This window comes from Protopterus annectens, chromosome 8.part1, assembly GCF_019279795.1.
Source record: "Protopterus annectens isolate FY-2018-M chromosome 8.part1, PAN1.0, whole genome shotgun sequence".
Taxonomy (NCBI): Eukaryota; Metazoa; Chordata; order Ceratodontiformes; family Protopteridae; genus Protopterus; species Protopterus annectens.
The window spans coordinates 89,252,614-89,278,991 of NC_056742.1; the positions used below are offsets into that span (position 1 = coordinate 89,252,614).

The window sequence follows — 26,378 nt, forward strand, 5'->3', positions numbered from 1 at the left end:
GTCACCAAATCATAAGTTTAGAAAACAAAAAGATCTCATATGTAATAGAATGGGGTATAAAGGGGAAAAGGAATGTAGTTCCCGAATTTATGACAATTTCTGAGAGTATGTGTATATGTAACTAAGCAGTGATAATTTACAGTGGTGGACATAGATTGATTATCAAAATGAAGAATGCCACATTCTGAATTTATTTTAATTAATATGTTGATATGAATTAAAAAACAAATGTGTGTGTGTGTGTCTACCTGCAAGACTTGTCTTTCTCTTTTTCCTCTCCTCTCTCTCTGTGTTTGTATGTCATATAATATTATATATTCTAAATGTATGTGTGTGTTTCTATACATGTCTGTATATACATATGCAAAGATATATATGTATATGTGTGTGTGCATACTTATACATACATATATATATATTTAAATACACACACACACACACATATTATGTGTATATGGGGAGGACATGCAGACTCCGCAGAGAAGGCACCCCAGCCAAGACTCAAACCAGAGAACCTCTTGCTGTGAGGCAGCAATACTAACCACTGCATCACCATGGCCTCCCAGCAGCTGTCTTAAATTGATGGAAAGCAAACTGAGAAAAAGACATATGGCATTAGTACTTGGGAGATATAATATCTAAGCACTAAATATTGCTAACAAATTGCCCTCACCGGCCACGGTTGTTTCAGTAGACAAAGACTGATATATAAATGATATACATGCAAAAGCAGGCAGCACATTAATAAAACACATATCGTGTTACTGATAAAAACAAAACATGATTATGCAAAAAAGAGAGAGAGAAACTAGTAAAGGCATTCATTGTTACCTAAACATATTAGAAGGTATGCATAAGGAAACAAGCATGATACAAATCGTGCCTTTTTTGTGTTAGGAAGCATTAGAAAGCACTCTGTTCAACAGACTAGAGTCCGTACTTGTCTGGCAGTTTAGCACAGAGGAGTAAGGGTAGAAACTACTAACAATCGTTGTCTTGTAGTCCTGCATTTGATTCCCTCATCCTCCATTGTCCTAATTCTTGAATTTTAGCAAGTCACTTAAATCAAACTATGTTGCCTGGTCACTTATGCCTAAAGGTTGAGTGAATTGCACATAAGTAAACAAAATACAAAGTATTGCCATCTACCATTAGCAGTAGTGAAAATAATGAAAAAAGAAATGTGTCTTGTTAGAAGGGAGAGGGGTGGTGATGGTGACGGGGGAAGTAATACAAAAGGAAGAACAAAAGGCAATAAGGATATGAGAAAGTGAAAATAATGCTAGAGAGACTGTTGTTTATATGGATATAAGGTTCAGTGCAAAGATCAGCTAGACACAGTTGTTAAAGAGTCAAGAGAATTCAAGTTGTTTTTATTTGTCAATGTTGTATTACTGATTCTGGGGCCTACCTGCCATGAAGAAGCCCACGACCGGCCTGATTTCCAGAGTCTTTGCATCATCCCTTGCCAATGGATGTCCAAAGACCAAAGTTTGGATGTCAGGGTATAAGAAGGGTGTCTGTCAGGTGCATATTCAGCTCATTCTAGCTTAGCAGTCTGATGCACATCACATGTGTTCAAAGCACTCACAGTCTGTTGGTCAGTTCATTTTTCCAGAGGGTCTTTCTCTTCCAGTCAGATAAGTACCCTGCTGTGGATTTTCCTGTATTAATTTAATGTTTGAAAAGGTCAACAATTGTTCAAAATGTGGGAAGCAAATCCTGCGTAAAGATTTTCACTCATTTTGTATGTTCTGTTTGGAGCCTCAGCACAATGTTTCTAATTGTACTGACTGGGCTAAATTCCATGCAAAATCCCTCAAATGTAGAGCCAAGGTATTAGTTGCCCATATGGAGTCTTCATCTTCCATTTCCTTGATGGTGTGGCAACCCACTGCTACCTCCAGGTCTTCACAAACACCAGTTTCTGCTAGCATTATTCCAAACCCACTGCTACCTCTGGGTCTTCACAAACACCAGTTCCTGCTAGCATTATTTCAAAGAAATGGAAAGAGAAAGAAATGAAGGGCTCTGGCATTTCTGATAAAGCTCTAGCTCTAGTCCCTAAGTCTACCAATGATCAGGGTGAGGCACCTTTGCAGCCTCCTGGTCAGGTGACTCTTAGGCCTGAACCCTCTGGTGTGACCTCTCAGGAGACCACCATGGTTTCTGGCCTACCTACCACTGTTACCATAACACAAACATTAATTGGGTCTGAGGTTACTAAGCAGGCCTCCGCTTCTGACACTTGGGTTGTGGGTCTCTAGGGAGACACCCTGTCTACCTTGGCTATCAAAACCTTTGTCAAAGTCACAGTCAGATGACTACAACCTTAGGTAATACCTTCTAAGTGAACACCTAGAGCAAAGCAAACCATTTTACTTTTCTTTTCCTCCGCCCTGAGACACTTCTTCTCAGGCCGAAGCCCAAGACCTCCTAAAAATGTCACAGGAGTTCATGTCTTTCATGAAATCCAGGGAGCCCTGCCATATATCAACTACTGAAGCCCCCCATCCAAAAAAAGTGAGGATGTTGTCTTTCAGGAAGATTCAGATTCCACAAGCTCAGAAGACAAGGAGGAGTGATCCTATTCTGAGCATCTTCTGTAACAAATGTATCAAGATTCAGATGACACCCTCTCTTCTGCCTCTTCCACACAGGGTCTTTCTTTTGGGGTACCCTTCATAGAATGAAGGAGGCTTTCAGCAGGGAAAGCAAACAGTTTCCACAAGACTCATTATGAGGAACTACGTTTGGCTTCTGCCAGGCCACTGGCTATCCCTTGTGTACACTTAGTACTGGATGATGTCTTTGAATACATTGCTTTACATCCTGATTCTTTACCGCCTGCTCCTAGGAAACCAAACAGGTTTTGCAGAATGCTTGAATCTCACAAGAATATTTATAAAAATGCAAAAGCTGATCTCTCAGTAGTCTCTATGGAATTTGCAAAAGACATACATAAGGGGCCAACTAGACATCCCTTACCTAATGACAGGGAAAGTAGACTATTAGACAGATTTGGGGATACAAGCTTATACCTCTGCCTCCTTGACAGTGAGATCATTGAATTGCTAATTTCATATGCTAAAACTCCTTGAATCTATGCAGAAAACAATTCCAGCCTAGGTGGACCCTGTCACAAATGGATCCTATCGAAGTTCAGGAGATAACAAGAGAAGCTTCACAAGTCTCCATACACTCCCTAAAATGTGGCTGTGATGCCTTAGAGGTATCATACAGAGCAACTGCCACAGGTTCTGTCATTTGTAGACATGCATGGCTCAGGACCCTGCACCTGTCAGATCAGGTGAAGGCTGAACTACTGAATGATCCATTAGACATAGAACTCATTTTTGGACCTCCAACTGAACACGTTTTTGAGAAGATGGATAATAAAGGAAAGCAAATAAAAACTGTGAAGGGATTTTTTTTCTGTCTCCTACACTAAGGTACAGTGGTAATTACCCCTCAAAACCTTGGCCTTTCCCACTGGACAAGACAAGGGAAGATCTCCCCATGGCAAGGGACCTAGACAATCCAGGAGATGACAACCAGAACAATTGCATAGAACAGGGAGCTCCAAAAATCCCACATAACAAAGAGATGAACCGTGACTATGTTCAACCCCAGCCTCCACCATCCTCTCTGTTAAAACAGTGCTCTGTGTCCCTGCTCCAGATAGCTGACACACGCACTCTTTGAGATTTGATTTTCAAAGACACACACACACACACACACACACACACACACACACACACAAACACACCTGGGAAAGGCTGGCACAGATTTACCAGTTATGCCCCCTCTGCCTAGAGTATAAGGTAGGTACTGCCACTGGAACACTCCAAAGCCAGCTACTCTAAGGCTGTTACAAGGGTACTCACTTATACTGAGTAAAATTAATACTAATACAAATGGTAGTGTTTGACCAATGCAGCAAGTCTTTCAGGAGTGGCCACAGTGTCACCAAATAAATATAATTTCTCTCAAAGGTTAAAATATTCTCTAAAGGACCAGCCACAATAAAATGTTTAAATACATTTAATAATAAATAATAAAAGAACATGAAAATACTAAACATCTATTTACAATAAACACCAGAGTTTCAGCCACAGGAAATATTAAAAATAATGCAGATGGATAGATTCACACAGATACAGAAAAGCAATACTTAACTAATTTCACTATATTTTCCTGACTGACTAAAGAATTACTGTTCCATAATTCACTTACCAGAGCAAGGCAAAATGATGTGGGTGAGGGGTCCTTCTTTGTCAGGTTTCACAGATAGACTGCCCTGAGACTTTTGTCACATCTAGTATGAAAACATTATTTCAATGCTGGATTAGAGAATGGCATCACATACATCTGGTCATCTGACTTCTGGTTCCCAGACTACACCCCTTGATTAGAAACTGAACCAGACTTTAGCACATATGTGTTACCATACACACATACAGAGCTTTGCTGAAATGTGTTTTATAGCATCTGGAAGCTATAAAACCATTTCAAAACTTCCATCCTTCCAGGGTAGCAATTAGTAAACCCCTAAAGGCAATACAGTAGGATTCCTATTCCTGGTTTCACAATCATTTCATCTCTGGCTGCAGTTAGAACTGTAAGATACAATTTTTATGGCCTAAACCCAGCAATTTAATTTCAGACTATTTTACAAAGTTAGCTGGACTGAGATTAACCACTTCTCTTCTAGTATCCTCTGTTACAATATATTCATTTCAACAGTTACAGTACAGTCTAACATACAAGTGTATTTTTCTGTCCAGCAGGACCTACTGTTGGTGCATTTTTTAGCAAAAGCAGCTTTACAAGTACATTTTCAACACAAGCATCTGTACAAATCAGTTTGATATACAAATGACATATAATTCTTTACAAAACTCTAGCTAGCTATGCTAGTATATGTTACACATCCAAAACCTCACATTATCACACCTCTACCCACTCTCCCCTCCAACACTAGCCTCCCATACCTCTACCCACTGCCCCTCCAAACATCTGGGTGGAAGACTTTCCTTCTTCCTAAATCAATGAATCAGTGGCAATAAACATCACCAGGGACAAGTGCATCCTAAACATCAGAGAAAGGGGGTACTACATTCAATTCAGAGAAATCCCACCCCTCTTGGGCATTCCAAAACTACTAAAACAAAACAGGAAAGCCTCTTACCACATATTCTCGGGGAACTGCTTCACCAAGGATCAATTCAACCTGTTCCTCCAGGTCAGGAGAGAAAAAGCATTCTCAAGGATCACACAAGGATCTTCCTAGTTCCCAAAAAGGAAGGTACCTGGAAGCCCATCGTGGAACTTTCAAAACTAAACAAGTTTCTCAATATCACAAAGTTCAAAATGCTTACTTTACAAAAAGTATTTACCATGATCTTCCAAGATGCTTTCAAGGTCACTCTAGACCTAAAAGATGCTTACCTCCATGCTCCCACAGCAGACAGTAACAGAAAATACTAATGATTTGTAGCAACAACCTCTCACTTCCAGTTCTGTGCTTTACCATTTGGGATGTCCACTGCTCCCAGAGTTTTCACAAAATGCTTAGCTCCTCTGATAGCACATAGCAGAACTCTGGGAAATCATATTTACCCCGACTTAAACAATGTTCTCATTCTGGAAAAATCCACAACAGAGACCCTAGACACCTTGCAGATCACTGTAGACTGCTTTCAGAAGATAGGTCTTACTTTAAATCTTCAATGATCACAAACTCTTCCTATTGGATCCCTCACAGATTCAGCCCAAGCCTTCCTTCACCATGACAAGATATCTTTCTTGACAAACTACCAGACAGTCTATTTTCAAAACAACACATCCCAGCAAGGAAATTTATGGGGACTTTGGGTTTCATGGCATCATGCTTTCTCAAGATCCCACTTGCAAAATTACACATGAGGAAACTTCACTGGTTCTTTAAAAAATGCTTGATAATACCATTCTCATCTCCTGGATATTGCCTCTTCTTTCATGCCCAAAGAAGGAGTTCCTGTGGTAGACTAACACCATACTGCAGAATCCAGGGACGCAGTTCTCTTTACCAGAAGCAGACAAAACCATCATCACAGACAGTCCAGACATAACTTGTGCAGGGAGGGGGCCTTCCCCTGAAACTGCAAGTCATCAGAACACCACAACAGTCAAAACAGTATCTAAACCAGAAGGAGCTACTGTAATTCTACATGACCATAAAGCCTTTTCAGCAGAACTTAAGCACAGAGATCTTGCAGATTTGGACAGACAATACCAGCACGATGTAGTACATTAACAAGCAACGGTACCCTCTCCTGCTCTTTGCGCAGCCTCTTGAGGAAGATTTGGATGCTGGATTAAGAACTAGGACAGACTCTCACAGCATTTTATATTCTGAGTCAGCACACCACCCTGACAGATTCTCTAAGCAGAGATCATGTAAATCCCAATGAATAGACGCTAAAGAGAGAATTGTTCCTGGAACTAACTCTGCAGTGGGAGGGTTCTCGCAATAGACCCATTTGCCTCTTACCAGAACAAACAGCTACAAATGTTCTGCTTTGGAAAATAGTTTCTGTTTCACATGGACAAACTTATTCCTGTACACATTCCTACCCTTGCCTCTAATCCTCAGGGTACTGATAAAGGTCAGGGTAGACAGACCCAGCATGATCCTAGTGGCCCCCTTCTGGCTGAAGCAGCACTGGTTCTCCCTTCTCTTTACCCATAGCGAAGGGAGATTCTGCACATTATCGCGGTAAGTAGATCTCCTCAGTTGAGCCAAGGGATCCTCAGTCAAGCCAAGGGATCTGTATTACATCTTCAGGTTATCGGCCTAAAGGAATGAGTTTTGACACAAAGTAATATCTCCTGTCCTAAAGACATGCATTTGATTCTAAAGGAGGCAAGGAAACTTAATACCAGAAAATCATACCTGGCAAAATGGCAGAGATTTTCCATCTGGTGTCACAGCAAAAACATCACCCCTTCTCAGGCAGATATCAGCTCAGTCTTGGAGTACCTTTTAGATCTGTTTAGATAGAGTCTTTCCCACTCCAGTATTACAGTACATAAATGCTCTTCTCAGCTTACCTGCACAATACTCCATCTATCTTCTTGCACCCCCACATGCAGCTTTTTCTAAAAGGGTAATTTGCTTGAGATCACTCAGAAGGAACCCTATTCCTGACTGGGATCTAAATTATGGGTTGGAGAGACTCACCTTGTTCTCCTTTGAACCTGACTCCACTGCCTCTCTAAAGATGCTCACTTGGAAGACCACTTTCTTAAAGTTGTCACATCAGCAAGGAAGGTCTCAGAGCTACAAGTCCTCATGTGTAAAGAGCCTTTCATTGTTTTTCACTAGGATAGGGTAACCTTTCGAACAAACCATCTTTTATGCCTAAGATGGTATCAGAACTTAGCCTAAACCAGGCTATCCACCTGCCAGTCTTCTTCCCAAATCCACAGAACAGGGCAGAGCAGGACTTCTACTCCGTGGGTGTGCACAGGCAGATCAGGTATTATCTAGGCAGGATAGAGCACAGGAATTACTGGATGCTTTCACAGAGAGCAAACTTGGCAAGCCTGTCTCTAAACAGACCATTTTGAAATGGATAGCCAACAGCATTAAGTACTGTTATTCCAACTGTGGAAAAATTCTACCTGAGCATGTTAAAACCCACTGCACCAGGTACAGGTCAACTACCACTGATTTCCTCAAAGGAGTCCCTACCCAGGCCATCCTAGAGGAAGCCACATGGAACTCACTGCACACCTTCACAAAACACTTTAACCTAGCAATGTCTCCAGGTATAGAGCAGGTTTTTCTACTGCTATACTGCAAAATCTTATATTCTAGGGTCATACAGATGACCTATCACCCATCTGTTAGCTTTAGGAGTCCTCCCAAGAATCAGTACTGCAACACTGACTGTGAAGAACATAGTAAAGTTGTGTTCTACTTACCATAATTGTAGATGTTTGATTAGATCAGTGTTCCAGTACATATTCCCACCCTCCAACCCCTATATCTGCTGACAACTTGTCTCCCACTTGCTGGGTGCAAGTGGTAGAGACGTTATCGGCAGATGCTCCTCTTAGTTCAGTCATTCCCTCTCTTCCTCCTATGATCTTCCTCCTTTTCACTCATATTCAGGCAACTGGGGAGGTTGTGCTGTCCTCAGGCATCAGCCTGCTTGTTCAGTGCTTAGAAAGACATGAATACAGCACCAACAGACACCCTTCTTATACTCTGATGTCCAGACATCGGTCTTTGGATGTCTGTCAGCTAGGGATGATGCAAAGACTCTGGAAAGTGGCAAGTCAGGGACTTCTGCATGGCAGGAAGACCCAAGAATAAGTACTGCAACACTGATCTACTCAAACATCTACTATTATGATAAGTGGGACACAACTGTGCTTTCCAGCATGTTCAGGGTGACTGTGGCAACAAACACATAGTTTGTTTAGCAAGTCAGTGAAGCAGATTTAAAGACAGAAACAGACTAGCTTCAGAGAAGTGTTACAAGAAATTGCATTAATACTGTGGCACCAATTTTCTAGCAGGTTTTAATTCTCAGTTGTGACAAGCACACCATGTATAGAACCTGAATTTTTCAGTCTCTTTGTTATTTGGTGTTGGTGTTTCCAACCATTTCCCCTGCATAAAATCAACCTGTTACAAACTTAGTTTTGCACAAAGTGACACAAAAAAGGTATTGGCTTTTAAACATTGCAGCCTTTCTGAACATGGCATGACAACACATAAAACATGAGTAGGTACCACTGCAGTTTCAACAATATCCAGAAAGCACTGTATGGATAAAGAGCTTGTTCAGAGTCATGCCATGGCTGCAGGAATTATACCCTGGTGGAGTGTTGAAATGTTTTTCTGCATTACTTTAGAAAATCCATCATCTACATTTTAAGAAATGTAGAAATAAGGTATAGTATTCTCCAATTTCCAAGTACAAGGTGTGGGGATAGACTACATAAAACACATGGCCTCAGTTTTCCAAAAATTACCCATGGATTCCATTTGTTTGTACTATTCAGAGCAGCAGTCACAGTTTAAAGGTCCCATGCCCCATATTCATTGCTGGATATCCTTATGTTTTGTAATCCTTAATTTAAATGTTAGAGTACATGGGGCTTGTTGGAGTAATTCAGCTTACTCTGTGCACTCATATTTTTAGAAAAATGCCTGTGAATGCAAGTTACATGTCACACAGGTCAGCAGCCATGTTGTTGAAGACTTTGTGCCACACATTCCTTGCTGCAAGCCATCTGCATTCCACACCACATATCTGAACCTCGGTGACTTGTTTCCACAAATATATGACATGGATGCAAAATTAGCTGCAAGTTGCAGCATTCTCACCACTTCAGCCATAACTAACTTTGCTACATTGGCTGCAGGCCCTTTACACACCGTTAACATCTCCTGCTGTCATTATCTGTAGGACATCGTCTCCCGATCTGTGTTTGCAGACTCTAATTGTGACAGACACTGTTATTCAATGCCGTTTGCCTTCAGATAGTGATGGTACTTCTCTGCAGAGCCATTTGTGCTTAGATAAATGAACTGGTACATTATGACAACAGGCTTGTGATCAGCTAAGTGTTATCCTAAAATGCAGACTTGCTTAATGATTGTTGTGTTCTGAATATGGTCATTGTTGTTGCCTTGCAGAGAGCCATTCACATCTCTCAATGCACTATTTCTTACTCTTGTATGGCATAAGTTGGCTGTCCTTTAAGAACATCCGACTCCATTACTGTAATATATAATTCTTACTTGTGTCTGTATATGCGGTGTACCCTATAAATTATATGAAGTATTGAAAGCTGGGGATGTTTACTTTTACAGTCCAGCATAAGATGTGATTTGTTTTAACTGCTGTATGTTAGTCTAAGCGTTGTTTCTAGATCTACTGTGCCAGAAGACTTGAAGTCTTTCAAGTCACCTTCAATTTAATTTGTTTGGTTTGTACATGCTAAATGCATAGTCAACTCTGGTGTGGTTGGGGGGGGGGTCATCTAGTAATCACTTTTTTCATTGTATTTGTTTGGGTCCATAGAGTGCAGGTCACATCAAAATAAACAGCTTCATTATTTCAAGGCATTTTTATCCTCCTGAAGTATGCATTAAGAATAGATCAAGGATCAGAAATTAAATAAAATGAGTTTTGCATTTTACATCTACCAAAAAAGAGATCGAGAATGCCAAACTGTGCAATACTCACACTGACATGTAAATAATATAAAAAGCCATCTAAAGTCTAGATATCTCCAGTACAAAAGGAGTTTTGCACGGTTTTTAACAGACTAGGTGTAACTGACATCTGACTGAAGCTATACAGGAAAAACATTTTTTTTTTACATAAACATGTTTTTTTTTAGAATCCACACACAGCCCGGAAAGTTGTGGGAATTATAAGGAGTGTTGTCATCTTCAGTGCGTGTATTCACCCATGCAAGAGGACCAGACAAATGTCATCTATTTATAGGATGCATTTCCAGTTTTTACAAGAAATCGTTCATTCATAAGTTTGCTCTTAACCTCTTTAAATGTGACATTTAGGTATTGAAGGGTGCCTGTGTACTTAATCGATACCCTACTGTTTGTTGGATTTGACTTTTGACATGAGATGCACCGGATCTGTTAGAATGTCTCTCTTTGCACTTTCATGGTATGTCTCAACTGCAGCCTCTGCTGAACATGAGGATGGAAGAAGTTAATTGATTTCCCAGCTGTGTCATTACTCCTGGGATTGACTTTTCTAAAAGAGGGTCAGACATGCTGTAAGACTATCTCCTGGCTGCTGTGAAACCAATCAGGTTGAGATATTGATTTTAACATCCGTGTTTTTATACAAGGCATTGGTGTCTCCTTGACAGATTCCCTTGTCAGTGTCACATAGGGCAAACTCACAGTTTTACTGTAATTTTTGGCAAGTGTTAAGGAACATATTATGGATCTGATCATATAGTACCTACCTGACTGTTCCATTTTGGCACTAAGACTGCAAACCATACTCATTACATGTATCAACATGTTTAATACTTGGTAATTTGTATTTTTCCATGTTAATACTTTTAACTAATTTTCACACAGCTGCCAACTGCATCCACTGGCATTACCCCAGACCTGTTACCTGTTTTGGTTACTAAATGAGATTATCTTGACCAGCCAAAAAGACAGTCACTGCCCTGTGGTAATGACATCAATAAGAGGCATGCAGGTTTGGCAACAGTATGGGGACTCCCTTCCTCTGTATCCACAAGTGGTCCTGAATCTGTGGATGACAATTTGCTGTTGGCAGGTATAGCCTCCTTTCTGCTACTGACACAGTGAATAACTGCTTATTGGCACATATGTGTCATGCATGTAGATCATATATGACAGTCACATACGTTCAAGTAATATCTGTATCAGAATATGCAACTATTGCCTTCTCTACAAGTATTTGAGAACTCTCCCAATTTCCAAACTGCTTTCTCAGATGTTTTCAGTTAATTATGCTTCTTTCTTTTACTCTGTCAAAATGGCAAACGTCTTTATCCCTGAGAGTTCCATACCCCGTACAACTTACTCCCTGCATATGATTTCCAGCGAGCAGAGAAAGCAGCCCATCACCAATGCATGTGCATACTCTGTTATTTCCAATGGCACTTTGAAAAATCTTACTGTACCTTTATGTTTTTTAACTTGTAGTATATTTTTGACAGCGTTTAGATTGTTTTGTCTTGTGCATGTTTTTTTAATCATGGATTTCAGTAGTGTAGAATACGGCTTCATCTAAGTCTCTTTCCCAAACAGTGGTCATTGCAGCATCTTCTATAATCCTCAGTAGGACAGCAGGTTAGCCAGGAGTTTTCCTTACCTTGCTAGACAGTATACCATTTTACTCCCCCTCCTCAATGAACTAGATTTGTTTCTGAGGCATGATTACCATCACTGTGAACACTGTTGGTACCAGTGCTTGAGCTGATTGAAATTTAATTCCAAATGACAAATCAGTATCAGTGTTAGCAACAATAGTGTTGCATGTTTATCACTTCATTATTAGGCTGAAAATTTTTAGCAGCTAATTATATGGCACTCTTCATTATCAGCTTGGGTCATTTTAATTACACATTGCGACGTTTGTTCTGTTTTTATTGGCTATCATTCTTTTTTCTTTTTATTTATTGGTTATCCAGTCAAGTGAACCGATCCTTCTCTGACCCTTTTCAGCAAGAATCCTAACATCATGGGAAAAGGTATGCACTATTTATTATAGCTATCAACCAGAGTGTTTTTGAGAGGTATACTCAGAGAAAACCTATAAAAGGTCAAGAGCATGCATACTGCACATGGGTAGTAGCTGGAGGTCAGGATTGAACTCGTACCTCTTAACCTCTTAGAGAAAGAAATCTGGACAAAGCCATCAGTGTTGTGGGGACAAAAGCCCAAAAACAGGGACACTTTTTAAATATTGCTCTTACAAACTTAGAAAATTGATTGAGTAACAGGTTTTGCATTAGCATGAACTTTCTGAAAGGTATGAAGTCTGAAACTCAAATGTCTGTCATTATTTTATGATTTCAAGCCTCAATGATTTGCCAGAAAACCACAATTTTATGAGAAATGCATGAAAAATATAAGGCAAAACTCTGGGCACTCTGTGAAGATCTACAACTGAGAGGTATGAGTGAACTTTGAATCAGCGATGCAGAAATACTGCCACAGAGTCACAGCCGTACTCTACATTCTGGGATTAAGTGCTGATGAGAAGTACTGCAAACATGTTGAATGCTGCCACACACTGTACCTCCTTTCTCTTTACTGCCCATTGTGTGTGGCTCACATGCATTTGCTACAGGTTAGTACCATTTTGATAGTCAAATGCTAGGCTAGTAGAAGTCTGTGGTGGCTAGTAAATGAGTAAAACTAATTTCAGAGGCTGACGATGGTGTAGTATTTGGTGGTGATTTTAGTACATTAGCTAATTAGGCATTTGACAGGGTACATTCAAAAGGTTAGAAAAACCTTGAGCGGTTCCAAAGGTAGTTTTATGTGTCGGTGTGCATGTATGTGCATCTGTGTGTGTGTAAAACATTGAACTAATGGAAAGACTCAGGTAAGAGTTGGACAGTCATAGTGTAACAAACTACACTTGAAAGGAAGATGGTGACAAGTGGAGTATTGTCAAGCTCCATAGCTGGGCTGGTCCCTTTCACTGTCTAATACAAAAGACCTTGATGAAAAGTTTTTCTTTTCTTGATTATGCAAATCTGAAGGGATGATAAAGATAAAGATACTTGGCAAGCTTGTCAGACTAGCCAGAAACATGGCAACCTAGATTCAGTGCAAAATGCATCTGATAGAAAAAAAACAAGGAAGAGTATTCAAATGAGGTAAAGTTGTAGCACTGATTAATGAAGGAATGGGATTATGGGTAATCATATTAAACAGCCTGAGGAAAAATCAACAATGCAAGATCATTAACAAAGGTCAGTGGAATAATGTAATGCACAGGAACAGGCAGTACCAGAAGAAAAGAATTATAACAGCTTAAATGCCTCCACTTTTGAAGAAAAGATGACAAAGATAACTGATAGAAACTTGTCTTTCATACTTCACTAATACCAAAATGCTATGCAGCTGCCATCTTTCAAAAAACAAATAAATAAATAAATGGATGAAAAAAGGTAACCATTTGATCATATGGGTGACTCAGTGGTGACATTCGCAAAAAGAGTGGTGGATAATTAGAACAGCCTACTTGAAGAATTAGTATAGCAAAACAGCAGTAAGATTATTGACTGCGGGGGGGGGGGGTCAGACATGATGAACTTGATCTGAACAGTGAGACAAGAAAAAGAAATAATTAGCCTTCAAGTTATACAATAGGTGAGAAAGTGGACAGACTTGTAGAAAAAGTAGTCCCAAACTGTTCTCAAAGTTAATTTCCTTGTTTGTTTATTTATTGCACTCTGTTTTTAAGTTGCTTACATCTGTACCTTTATTTATTTCCAGGAGATGCTGCAAATAAATAAAAAGACCATACACCCCTCCTAGTCCAGTTCCTTAAATTATACCATCTCTCCTTTTGTCTCAAAAGAACCTATAATAATGCTATCTCCACACACTTTTTTTTCACTTTAGTAACCCAAAATATTAGCTGTCGTCAATCTGTTAGATAAGAACACTGTTACAGTACTTTTCAGCACCAACTTCTTGTATGATAAAAAAAAATTCTACCTCCCCCACTTGGCCCTCATGCATGTGATGAAGAACGATCTCTGAAAGTGCATGCTTAGTTTGTGCACAGCAGTGCTACTTGTTTGATTTGGTTTCCTGATGCTTTGGGCATGGAAGAATTTTTCATGTGGCAGATGGCATAGAACAGAGCAGGTGAGGATAAACTGTGTCCTCATGGTTAGCAGGTAGACAGTGAGGATTCAGCTGTTTCATTCCAGGAATGATGTAGATGTGTGCTGTGAGTAGGGCCTACATAGACAAAGGGTGAGAGAAAACATTTTTCTTTCTCTGAAAATGAGTGTCAAGAAGGCAGTCAACTCTGTTCGTTGTGGTCTTGCCCCCTTAGTGGGAGATTTCACTCTGTATATCAGAGTAAACTACTTCACTTTACTGCACTTCCCATGAGCTGTCACCGAAGTGATTCACAAAGCTAAAAATGTGAAACTGACATTGCAGTAACTCATGTAGCAGCCTTTCACAACTGCACAACATCATAAATAGTTACGGAGTTACCAAATGCAAAACACATAGCAGCAAAAGTGATAGAAGTAACATAGTGCAGAACTAAACATTGTGATGTAAGAAAATATAGTAAAATAAACTGAAAATTACACAAAAAATGAAATCTAAGGTAACCTAAAGAGCATCTGTTCATAGAGTTATGAGTCGACCTAAATACGTTTTCATCTGCGACTTGAAAACTTGGACAGAATCACATTCTGTGGAAGTCAAACAGACAAAATGAGGATGGTAATGGAGGGAGAAGCAAGGGGACGTCAAGGTGTTTGGGCTGGAATTTTTTTAATGTATTTATTTTATTACTTTATCTAAGTAGGGAAGATTCATCTTTTCCATTCCTTCCTAGCTTATCCTTATAGTGAAATGCAAAAAGGTAGTTAAAAAACGCACACACAATGGCAACAGTCAAACAGTCCTAAAAACAAAACCAGCAAATACTTTTTCAATAATTTTTATTAGTTAACCGCTCTTGTTTGATAAACTAGACTTCATCAGAACTAAGTACATCAAATTTAGCTTGCTGTATATCGACACTGAAAAATCCCAGGACAATAAGACAGATGTAGTCAAACAAATGAACAATCAAACACAAGACTTTAATAATATATCCTAAATTCTCTGCCAAAATCAACCTGTTTTAAGTCAGACATTTCAGTGCACTCTACAAAAAGGGATGTTTTAATATCTTGTCCAAAATTTATTACCTGCAGAATCCTCAAAACAAAAAAGCCTGACCTCAAATAAAAAACTTGTTCTGATGCAAAACGATAAGGCTGTTTTTTTTCTGATAGTTTGTGTATATTCAGAATAAGTTTTAACATTGCCTCACTCTCCTTTTTAATGGTCTCTTACCTGCACCCAGTTGGACCATTTTTCCTCTAATGGAGGTAAGCGTCATGTCCATTTCTTATGTGACTAGACTAAGAGTCCCATTTGCTCATTTCTTCTCCCAGAGGTGAGAAATGAGTGTGAAACTGTACTTTAGTGATCTCATCATGCAGTTCCCCCAAACCTAACCAATCCACACAACGGCTTCTCTTGATGCTTCTTCTACAGCAAGGGTTTTCTGCATGCCTTCGCAGTCCTTTGGAACACCTATCTCACTAACTTGTGACATGAACCTCAGTAACCTTATAGCTGATAGCCTGCAATACCCCACTCCAGCACTTCTCTTGTGGTCAGTTGTACAGAAGGCCATGCTACTTACCTCCCATCCAGGATGGGCAACCTGGCATTAGCTACAAATTCCCACCATCTCTTGCCTTGGCTCCTCCAAAGCCCAAGATGCTAATCAATCTATGTCATCTGCATTGTAGACAGGACTTTATCATTTCATGCTGCAGGGCTGAAGCTTACTTCTGCATGTATTTATTTATTTATTTATTTTGAATTGCATTTATTGCACAAAGCTTTATCTTTTCCCTTCTTTCTTTCTTTCTTTCTTTCTATAAATAATGCTTAGTTTTAAATTAAAATGTTTTTTCAAGTGAAGGTTAAATAATGAATATTGTAATTTTCATTGCAGCCTAAGCTGTTTTAAATTGATTGCTACATACCTGGCTTGTATATTAAATGTCTGTAACCTCCAAGAGTAACGATGACTTTTGTGTAGTCTTGTCCTGTCCCATTTTGTAATAGCCTTGTGTGATTGAATTAAAATAAAAAATGGACTGTCTAGAATCATTTTTACTTCCTGCATGATTTTTCAGTCAGCTGATAAATTTGGAAAAAGCAAATGCAAGCCCTAGCAATAATTCCACAAAGGCTGCATATAGCCAAATATTTTTTAGCACAAAAGCCCTATATGACCATATAAACAACTGCATAGAAATGGTAGTACCAGACCAATGTAAACCCAGGTCAAACCACAAAAACAAACCATGCTGATGGACCCCTGGTATTAGTAGGTTGTACAAGAAAAGAAGGAAAATCCTTTTGAGAAGTAAGAGGGAATGTGCACAACAGAGCAAAAACATCTTCATTAGTCTAAAAAAGTGAATCAGGGAACTAGTCAAGTCTCTGAAAGGAGACTTTGAGGTAAAAATAGCCTCCAAAGCTAAGGATAACCATAAGACATTTTTCAGTTATGTCTGCAGTCTTAAGAGCAACACCCAACGATGTGAGGAATTAGTTGTAGATCACATTACCTATACTCAGCTGAAAATTATAGCAACTTAAATCAGGACATATCAGGTCCATTAAGATCTCTATTTAACCACAGCTTCAGGATTGACTTTGTCCCAGTAGAGTGGAGGACAACAACAGTCATCCCTCTGCATAAAGGGGGACCATCTACTGACATAGGAAATTACAGACCCATAAGTTTGACTAGTCTTATATGTAAGGCCATGGAAAGAATAATCATGGACCTGATAAATAATGACATAGGAAACCTCTAAACACTGGGCTGTTTTGTTCCATGTCTTAAAAGTTGTGAGCACATTTTCCAGGAGATACAGAAACAATGACTGTTGACCATAATATGACCTTGGACGTTTCAAAGTCCTATAAGATACACCTTGTTGCAGCTTACTTATTAGACAGTTGAGAGACCTAGGTAGAGAACTCATTCACATTTTTTTTCATGCATGACCAAATTACAGATTTGTTCAGAAAGAATATTTCCTATAGCAAGACTAGCAAGGCAGGTCAGTAACTGCCCACATGATCAGACAGTGAAGTGAAAACATCCAGCAGTGAAGCCTAGAGCCTGTGTGTTCTGCTGTAAGCAGACAGTCAAAGCAGGATTGTGTAGAACTAGGAAACGAAAGGTGAGTTCAGTGCTGGACAGCTACAGACCTACCAGTGTGGTTACTTCTGACATGAATATAATGGTTACAGGGCTGGATTTAAGGATTCTAACTGCTGCATATATCATCCCTTAAGACCAGGTGGCAAGAAGTCTGTAGATGTTTCTAATGGAGCCTGAAATAACAGCAGTGGACAACCATTAGTGTCATAGGATCATAGGAGGTTACTAGGCTATTGATCCTGAGTCCCTTATAAGCCTAGCCAAGAGTTTAGCCCATGTTCAGACAAATCAGCACCCAATGCCCCTGTCCAGCAGGGACATGGGTGGAATCCCAGGGGTATATTTTCTATTTCCCATCAAGTTATCCAAGTTGTGCTTAAAAAGGGGTGAAGAGGTACTCTGCTTGATGTGGAGAGGGAGTGTATTCCATAGATGAAGAAGTCTCTGGGACACAAATCTGTCCCATCAACAAGTCTTGTGGATGTCACAGACCAGGTTGAGGCCGCGTGTGTGGGTTACTCGAGTGGAGCTTCACTTATGGATATGCAGCAGTCTCATCAAGGTTTGGTTCCATGTTCGCCTTGTATGCCAGACAGAGGTCACCTCTGAGGAGTCTGTAAGAAACTGAGTAGAGGGATAGGGGTTTTAGCCTATCTGTGTATGGTAGATGTTTGAGGCCCCAGATTCTTCTGGTGAAGAACCTCTGTGGTCTCTCCAGCTGCTGCATGTGCTTTGCGAGGTACATGCCAAAAGGTGTGTTGTATTCAATAATGGACCTTATAAGGGAAGAATAGAGGGATTTTATGACCTCCTTGTCCCTGGATGAGATAACCTTACTTATGAGGTGGGCCATGTAGAAGGCTTTCCGTACCATGGAAGCAACATGGTGGTCAAAAGTCAGGTTGCTATCAACCTGGGTGCCCAAATCCCTCACAACTGATTGAGTACTTAGGATATTGTTGTTAATGTGATAATTTGTGGGAACATCACTCTTCCCAAAGGGGATGATGATGCATTTTATGGTATTCAGCTTGAGGCCATAGTTCTAGCACCAGTCATTTGTCTGAGTGAGACCCTCTTGGAGTATGTCCACATCACTAGGGGAATTGATGACAGCACCCAACTTGCAGTCATCTGCAAACTTGATCAGCCATAGCCCACTGGTTTTAGCCTACACCTCAGGAAAGTATATCCCAAATAACAGAGGCCCCAAGACTGAACCCTCTGTTTCCCCATCAGTAAATCAGAACATCCCCAGTACCAGCCCCCTTCCCCTTATATCTAAGGAAAAGGTCATCACTGCTCTCTCAAAGGCAAAAAATACAGCCTCCATGGGACCCGATAACATCCCAGGCTGCATCCTACATGAACTCAGGCAGGAACTTACGGCACTATTAGGCACCCTATTCAACCAAAGCCTGAGTACTGGCTTCATCCCAGCTGAGTGGAGGATAGCCACTGTCATCCCTTTACACAAAGGTTCAGCATCCACCAATCCGGGAAATTATAGACCCATCAGCCTAACTAGCCTGATCTGCAAGGCCATGGAATGGATTGTCATGGACCTCATTAACAAGGACATTGGCAACCTCCAAACACTTGATCCCACACAGTTTGGCTTCATCAAGAGGAAGTCATGTCTGCTAAATTTGGTTGACTTCTTTGAGACAGTCACCAAAGTCATGGACAAGGGGAAGACGGTGCACACCGCCTACCTTGACCTGGCCAAAGCTATTGACACTATTCCCCACTCAGTTATAATGGATGAACTCTCTCAACTAGGCATCAATCCATATGTTACCAGATCAGTAGCAAACTGGCTCACTGATAGAACCCACTTAGTCAAAATAGAGGAAGCCACCTCAAGCAGATCTGTAACAAGTGGCATACAGTTAGGGAAAGACCACTTGTTGTAACCAAACTGAATATGTGGTTCTTATGCTTGTGATAGTAAGTGCATTTGAAAGACCAGGGCAGATGGCACAGCTGAAGGGAGGATTGGCTGAGCTTGAAAGGACAACATGCAGCAGAGAGTTCCAAAAGGGTATGAAAGTAGTGGTATGTAACCCTGGGTTAGTGACACGGTGTAACAATGTTAAGGCTTCATTACTGATTATATAAACCTATTGCATGATTAGCACTGTAAGTGGTTATAATCTCTGATGAGCAGTCAGAAACTAAGTGGCACAGTGCACTGGTGGCGCAGCAGTGGATAGGGATGAGTACCATCCTCCATGGGAAATGTGTTTAGTCAATCATCAACCTGCTAAAAGTAGGATGCAATAACAGAAGCAGTGCTGAGAAGTGAGAATGAAGCTGAGCAGAATGGAAAGGACATAAGCATTAGCTATCTTCATGGAGGTGCTTGGGAAACGAAAGCTCAGTGGCAACAGAATAGGTCTGGCTTTGGTGAGGCCGCCTTGTATTCCTTGTGGCAGATAGCTTAAGTTATGTTAGGAGAAATGCTTGGTTATGTTATAAGTCTTTGAGAAGTTTCAAACAGTTGTCAGGCATGATGGTGCTTGAGTTAATTTCTATGCATGATGGTAGCTATCATATTTTGGGAATAGACACTACACATTAGACTACAAGAACAGCATGTGATATCCAGGCTTATTAGAGTTGATGCTAAATTGTGAAGTGTGCAGAACAATGCTAAGACCGCCATCTGTCATTATGTAACTTGACTGTTATCTCATCAGCATGTTGACCTTGTCAGCTGAAACTCCAGAAGAAACTTTTAAGTGACTGCTGTGTCAGTTACCTGCTGTTTTACTGTCAGAGAGGTCCCAGTGTGTGTGTGACGGAAGGAACAGAATTAGTACCTCAGCTAGCTGGCAGTGCAATGCTACACACAAACACACACACACACACACACACACACACACACACACACTCAGCATGATACTCTCACAAATCTCACAAATGTACTAAACAGTCATTATATTATCATATGGCCTTTTCAGTTTGCCCTGCCAATTTGATGTTACTAGATTACCAAATGAACCATTTAGGCTTCTTTTCTCTCAAGAATCCTATTTCTTTAAATGGGTTTGAGTTAGTAACACCCTACATCAAAATGTGCTGCACATTTTCTTACTATGTGGTACTCTTTTAAGTCTAGGTATTAGAAATTGCCCTGTTATAGGTATTTTTATGAAGTAATTAGATGAGCATAATTATTTGTTTATACATATTGCACAGTCTGCTGAGTCTGGATTTTCCAGACAACAAAGGCAGACAAATCTAAACATTCAGTAGCTCCAGGAGTAGTTCTACAAGTGGTTGTATGATTCTTAGTTTGCAATCACACATAAAAAAAAAAAAAATGCAATGAAAGCTTCCAAACTAAATGACTGGTTCCAAAACTTAAAACCACAGTACCGTCACAGCTAAACAAGAACATCTGTTTTCATTAATGCATGCACATGGCTTGCACGCACAGGTTTCTCTGCTGGTCATGTTGTTTTCACTTGTTTTGTACCTTTGTGTTGTCAGCCAGGACATTGTTAGGCTCCTGTGATCTACAGTGGCAATGACACCTCTAGGAAAAGCCACTGCAGACATAGGAGAAGGGGAAACTTTCCTTGTTTGGTTTTATACCAGACCTTCAGAGAAGGCTAGTCATGCAGGCGAGCAGTAGCATGACAGATCAGCACAGATGCTGGCACACTTGTGCCGAGCAATCAAACTGTAGTACATCCTCTTCAGGGAAAAGCGACACAGTGAGAAATAAATGGGGGAGCAGCTGACTGCAGAGGCAGCACCTGCTCCCGTTGGAGCTCGCAGGCCTTGTTTACCTCATTGAACTCTTGGCTCCCAACAAGGCATGCACCTTTATTTGTACTACAGCCACTGAGGTCCTGATACCTACAAAATATTCTGTATGGCCTTCTCTTTGCAAGTGCATTTAAACATGAGCAGGCAAATACCATAACGTATATTACCACAGAATAAACAAAATGTTTATTAAACTGAGTCTTTTGTAGCTCAGTTTCCTTGAAGCCCGCTTCTCATTTTTATGTTTGTTTTGCTTAAATGTGTGTATTTATAAGACTAGTGTTGCACTAGGCCTAAGGAATAGCCCAGTGCTGTCATGCAGATCTCTGTTATACAGTGATTGTTGAAGGGGTTAAAAGGTTGTCACTCCATCCCCCTTGAGAGCATTTCTAAAATGTAGTCTGCAGAACATGCAGTGGTTATGGTCATAGTCCCTGCATTCTGCCATATAGTAGATGTCAGATTCTCAGCCAGATGTGGCACTCACTAACTGCACTCTTGACACATTCATCCATGTTTCACTAAAAGACATGGTGGTGGCACCCTTGCAGTTATTGTGTGTGAGTGAATGTGTTTCTGTTTCTGTCTCCCTCCCCTCAGTACCACAGTCAAAATAGCACAGAGTACACTCATGTACATGTATACCTAAAGCTGTAAAACTATGCTGTGACTCTGTCTTATTTAGCTGCCCCTGGTTACATATGGTCTGAGCCCATGCTAGAAGTATATACCCTGTACTGAGCTAACCAAATTCCAGATTGTTTTAAAGGATAATACAGAGGCAGGTGTGCATGCCACTGAGAAACATTACACTGATATGCAGAGTATTTCATTTAGTCAGAAGAATGGAACCCCCTTTATCTACTTCATTTGTAAATGTGTTGGTATGTTTGCATGCCTGTTTTTCAGTACCAGGGTACATCTGCAATACATGTAGTTTGGGTTAGGTTAAAATGCATAAGCTATTCCAAACCTCACATTTTATGTTTTAGGCAACTTAAAATGTATTACCACAAATGTTTGACTTTAAGGTGTCTTTAAATCCCCTAAGTAGTATTTTTTAGATTTCTTGTATAGTAATTTCCTGGTGTAGTAATTTTTGGCTGTCAGTTTTCTGGCAATAAAGTAAGAGGGGAAGGTTTGCTTTGTATTTTCTTTTTATTACATGCTTCTTGCGGTCTCTTTCTCTTTCAGATGAGGTGACGTCTTCTGAAGGATGTTTCCTCGTACCACATTACCTGCACATTTTAGGCGGTGACAAGGTTCTGTGCGAGGTTCTCCTTCCCTTGTTTCATACAGTTGCTGCACTTACCCTCACCTCATTGGAGTACTCTTCTAACAATACTGCAGAGTTACACTTCTAAAATAATGCTGAACACATCAAACAAACTGTAAGTGGGCAGGCAACTGAGCAATCTGTTATGGTACCATAGTATATATATATATACTGAACTCACCAACTTCTCTCCTCACTTATGCTCATCAGATAATTGTCCTGAAACATCTTAATGTTGGCTAATTGGTCATCAGTTAACCATAAGAGTACTAATGTGTTTACCCAACCAATAGGTTTTATATGGTGTAATTCTCCTTGCAGACCACATTAAATGCTACTGTGATACTATGTTTTTTTTTTATATATATATATATATATATATATATATATATATATATATATATATATATTCTCCACTGTTGTGCAATGTCAGAGTTGGTATTTATAATTAACATGGCGTGTGGGCACAGCCCCCCCCCCCCCACATATGGAGTGCAGAGGGACTTGCCCAACTACATTAAAATATTTTCAATATTTTGAGTTTTTGATATTTTGATTTTCCATCTTTTGAACTGTCGATTTTATGACATAGCCCCATATATGTATATGTGTGTGTGTGTATATAGGTCCCTGTCATTGACAAGTGTGTTACTCGACTAAAGTTATTCAGTTTTAAGATCTGCATTATGTGCATTGTTAGTTTTGTTTCCTCACAGTTAAATGTACTGACAGGAAGAAATGATATCTGGATGAAAAAGGATCAGTTTTTTGAAACCTGAGGCATTCTTAAGAAAGAGATGCAAACATCAATTCCTTTCACGTTTCAGATATTTGCTTTCAGATATTTAATAATTATATGATTATTATGCATTAATTAACAAGCTAGGGCCCACTAAACACAATATCCTATTTTCAAGAATTTGTAGGAACTTCTGGGATGTCTTGGGAGGTTTTAACTCATTAAGCAATTAGTTAGTGATACAATGTAGGTGGAGGCTGGAGCATCAATCCCAAATTAGTCGGATATAGTTGACAACCAGCTTATGTAAAAACTTTAGGACCCCCCTAGTCCTGCCCTTTTGCCTGCCAGTTGTTCAGAAGTAACAAACAGCCTACCTCCTCTTACCCCTCGCAAAGATCACCTTTTGTCAGTATCATTTAGAATTGATCTCCAGTAGTCCCTAAATCTACCATCTTATCTTGTTTCATGTCACCTACTTTTGGGTCTTCATTCCCTAAGTGCATAATTCTGCACTTCTTCAGCTTGTAACATTCTCTCAGCTTTGTATTGTCTCTGCTTTCACTTTCCACCATCCCATGTGCATAACACCTATTGCAGTTCTTTGTGATATGAGTAAAATTGAGCATGTTTCATTCTGGAAAACTAGAATATCATCTGTTAAGAAGTAGTGTATTTGAACAATCCATTCTGATACTGTGGTTCTTTGCTGTTAGAGTGTACAGATAAGCTGCTTTCACCATGCTTTCAACTATATTTTCTGCACAGTATACAAATGCCCCTTTTTACAGCATTGCACCATTCTTTAAATTCAGTTTGTATTGCTTGGAGGGGCTGTAACACTTAAAATATCATGTGCTCCCACCCCCAAGTGCTGTTCTCAGCTCCAAGAAATATTCCCACCTCCAAGTGTTGTTTTTATTAAGGAACATCCCATAGAAGCCGAGGCTGACAGATCATAGTTTGCGAATTCCTGCTTCATCAAACTGTACTAAAACGTACCTTAAATTGTCTTGAACTACCCATTATAATGCTAGAAAGATATTTCTTTAGACTGCTTGTGCAGGTATATCTAAAAACAGGTTATGAACGTCTAGGAGACTAGGGCTTGTGTGCTTTCCTCTATTAAGGAACTCCTTTCTTGTCCATGTAATTCACTATGCCCCAAACCACCTTTCTGTGGCTTTGGATTGATTGTTTCATGCAAACAATTATCTCCTCTTTCACATTTTATGAAACAGGGTCCACCTTTGCTGAAAATTTTCTCAAGCAAGCTTTTTCTTCTGAATGTGTAGAGTACAGCATCTGTTTTCTTCAATGTACCAAGGTTACATGGTAGGAAATAAGTAGAAACCTGTTTTATACATTAGTTTCTTTATACTTTCTACACTTTGGAATACTTTAGGGACTGAGAAATACATTTTCATGGAGTAGAAACCTTGATTCACAAAGAAGACTGTTTTAGGATTTCTTGTCTGTCTGTTGTTTAGCTGCTTTATACGAAATAAGTAAATTATTAACTTTTCTTTTGCATCTACTGCAAATTTGTAGATTAGTTTAGGTTCAGGCATGTATGTTTATTGCATCTTGTACTGTAGGCAGTTCTTCACTAAAGGGTCTGACGTCTATTTTTGTGACAAAGTATAAGCCCATCTGTTATTCACAGCTTTCCTACAATTCTTCCCATTCCAACGACTATACTGAAATTGTATTTGTGTTGCAGTTTGTTAAAACCATGCTGACTTGTATAGATGAATCAGTGGTACACACAGTGAGTTTTTTTTCACATTTCTCCATTATATTATGACTATGGAGTTAGTATGTTTAAGTCAAGGGAGAATAGGACGTTAAGTCCTCCTCGTAGGATATGGGGAGGGGGCTTGCCCTCAAGCAAAAAAAAAAATAATTTTTATGAATTGTGAGTTATGTTTTAGCACTATAAAACATCACTTGAGGCATGATTTACTTTTGAATTATTTGATTGACCATAGGGGAAGTGTTAATCACAGTTTGCATATTTCCTATTGGGTAATGTTGTTAAAATTAACATACAATACTGTATGTTAAACTGCGAAGAAGTATACATTGTAGGTTCTCACATCTGCACTGGATATAATAATATTTAATTTCTGCTAATGTTTTTGAGACCCTATTTCCGCCCCTCCGGTTGGCCATCTGCTGCTCTGTGTCTGCTCCCATTACTCCTTCTGTACACAAGTTCCCCCACTACTGTCTCCCCATTAGGGGGGTTGGGAAGGGCACTAGCTGTCAGTGTGACAGACAGCTTCTTGTGTAAATACTAGGCTGTCATATCCAGAGGTCGGAATCAAACCCTGTACTTTGTATCTGTGAAATAAAGACCTTAAACACTATGCCAACATATGGTATCTGGCACATCAGGTGATATTCTAGTTTGCCTAACTGGACAGGCCTAGTGACATCACACACATCATAGAATAAAGCATCATTTAACTCCCCCCCTCACTTCATGCTGAATTTCCAACAGCAATATGCTGCACGATCACATCACTGCTGCTGTCAATGGGGACTACGCCAATTTACAGTAGAAACTTCATCCTCCCTCCTGGACTGGGGAAGCTGACAAAAAGTCACTCTTTCTCATCCTCGGACTGAATCCCCCAGCATCTGTGCTGGTAATCAAAGTCAGATTGTTTATGATCCAGTGAGTGCTTCATCCGTCTGCTGCACCAAAACAGAGTATGATGATATTTTTAAGCTTCAGCTGAATATTATTTTACAAAACCTCAAGTCCCAAAAGCTGCACTCAGTAAATAGGTATAAGTTGAGCACAAATCCTCAGTCATACCTCTCAGCATTTTAGAGCAAGAAATCTGGACAAAGCCATAAATAAAATTTGGGCAAAGACCCAAAAATAGGGACAGTTTTTAAATACTGCTCTTACAAACTTAGTAAGTTGATAGAATAACAGGTTTTGCTTTAGCATGAGTTTTCTGAAAAGTATGAAGTCTGAAACTCAACTATCTGTCATTATTTTCTAACTTCAGTCTTTTTTATGAAAAACGGACCAAAAATATGA

General features: G+C 39.8%; 1 protein-coding gene across 3 annotated transcripts in view; it reads left to right on the forward strand.

Moving 5' to 3' along the window:
• Positions 1–26,378, forward strand: part of CBFA2T3 (CBFA2/RUNX1 partner transcriptional co-repressor 3) — a 237,287-nt gene that overhangs the window by 84,671 nt on the left and 126,238 nt on the right. Inside the window, exon 1 of one of the 3 annotated variants that reach the window (XM_044081692.1) lies at positions 22,623–22,696. The exons of the other annotated variants lie outside the window; for them this stretch is intronic. The gene's annotated coding sequence lies outside the window, so the exon portion shown is untranslated. Of the gene's footprint in view, positions 1–22,622; positions 22,697–26,378 lie in introns of those variants that run through there. 3 annotated transcript variants of the gene reach the window in all.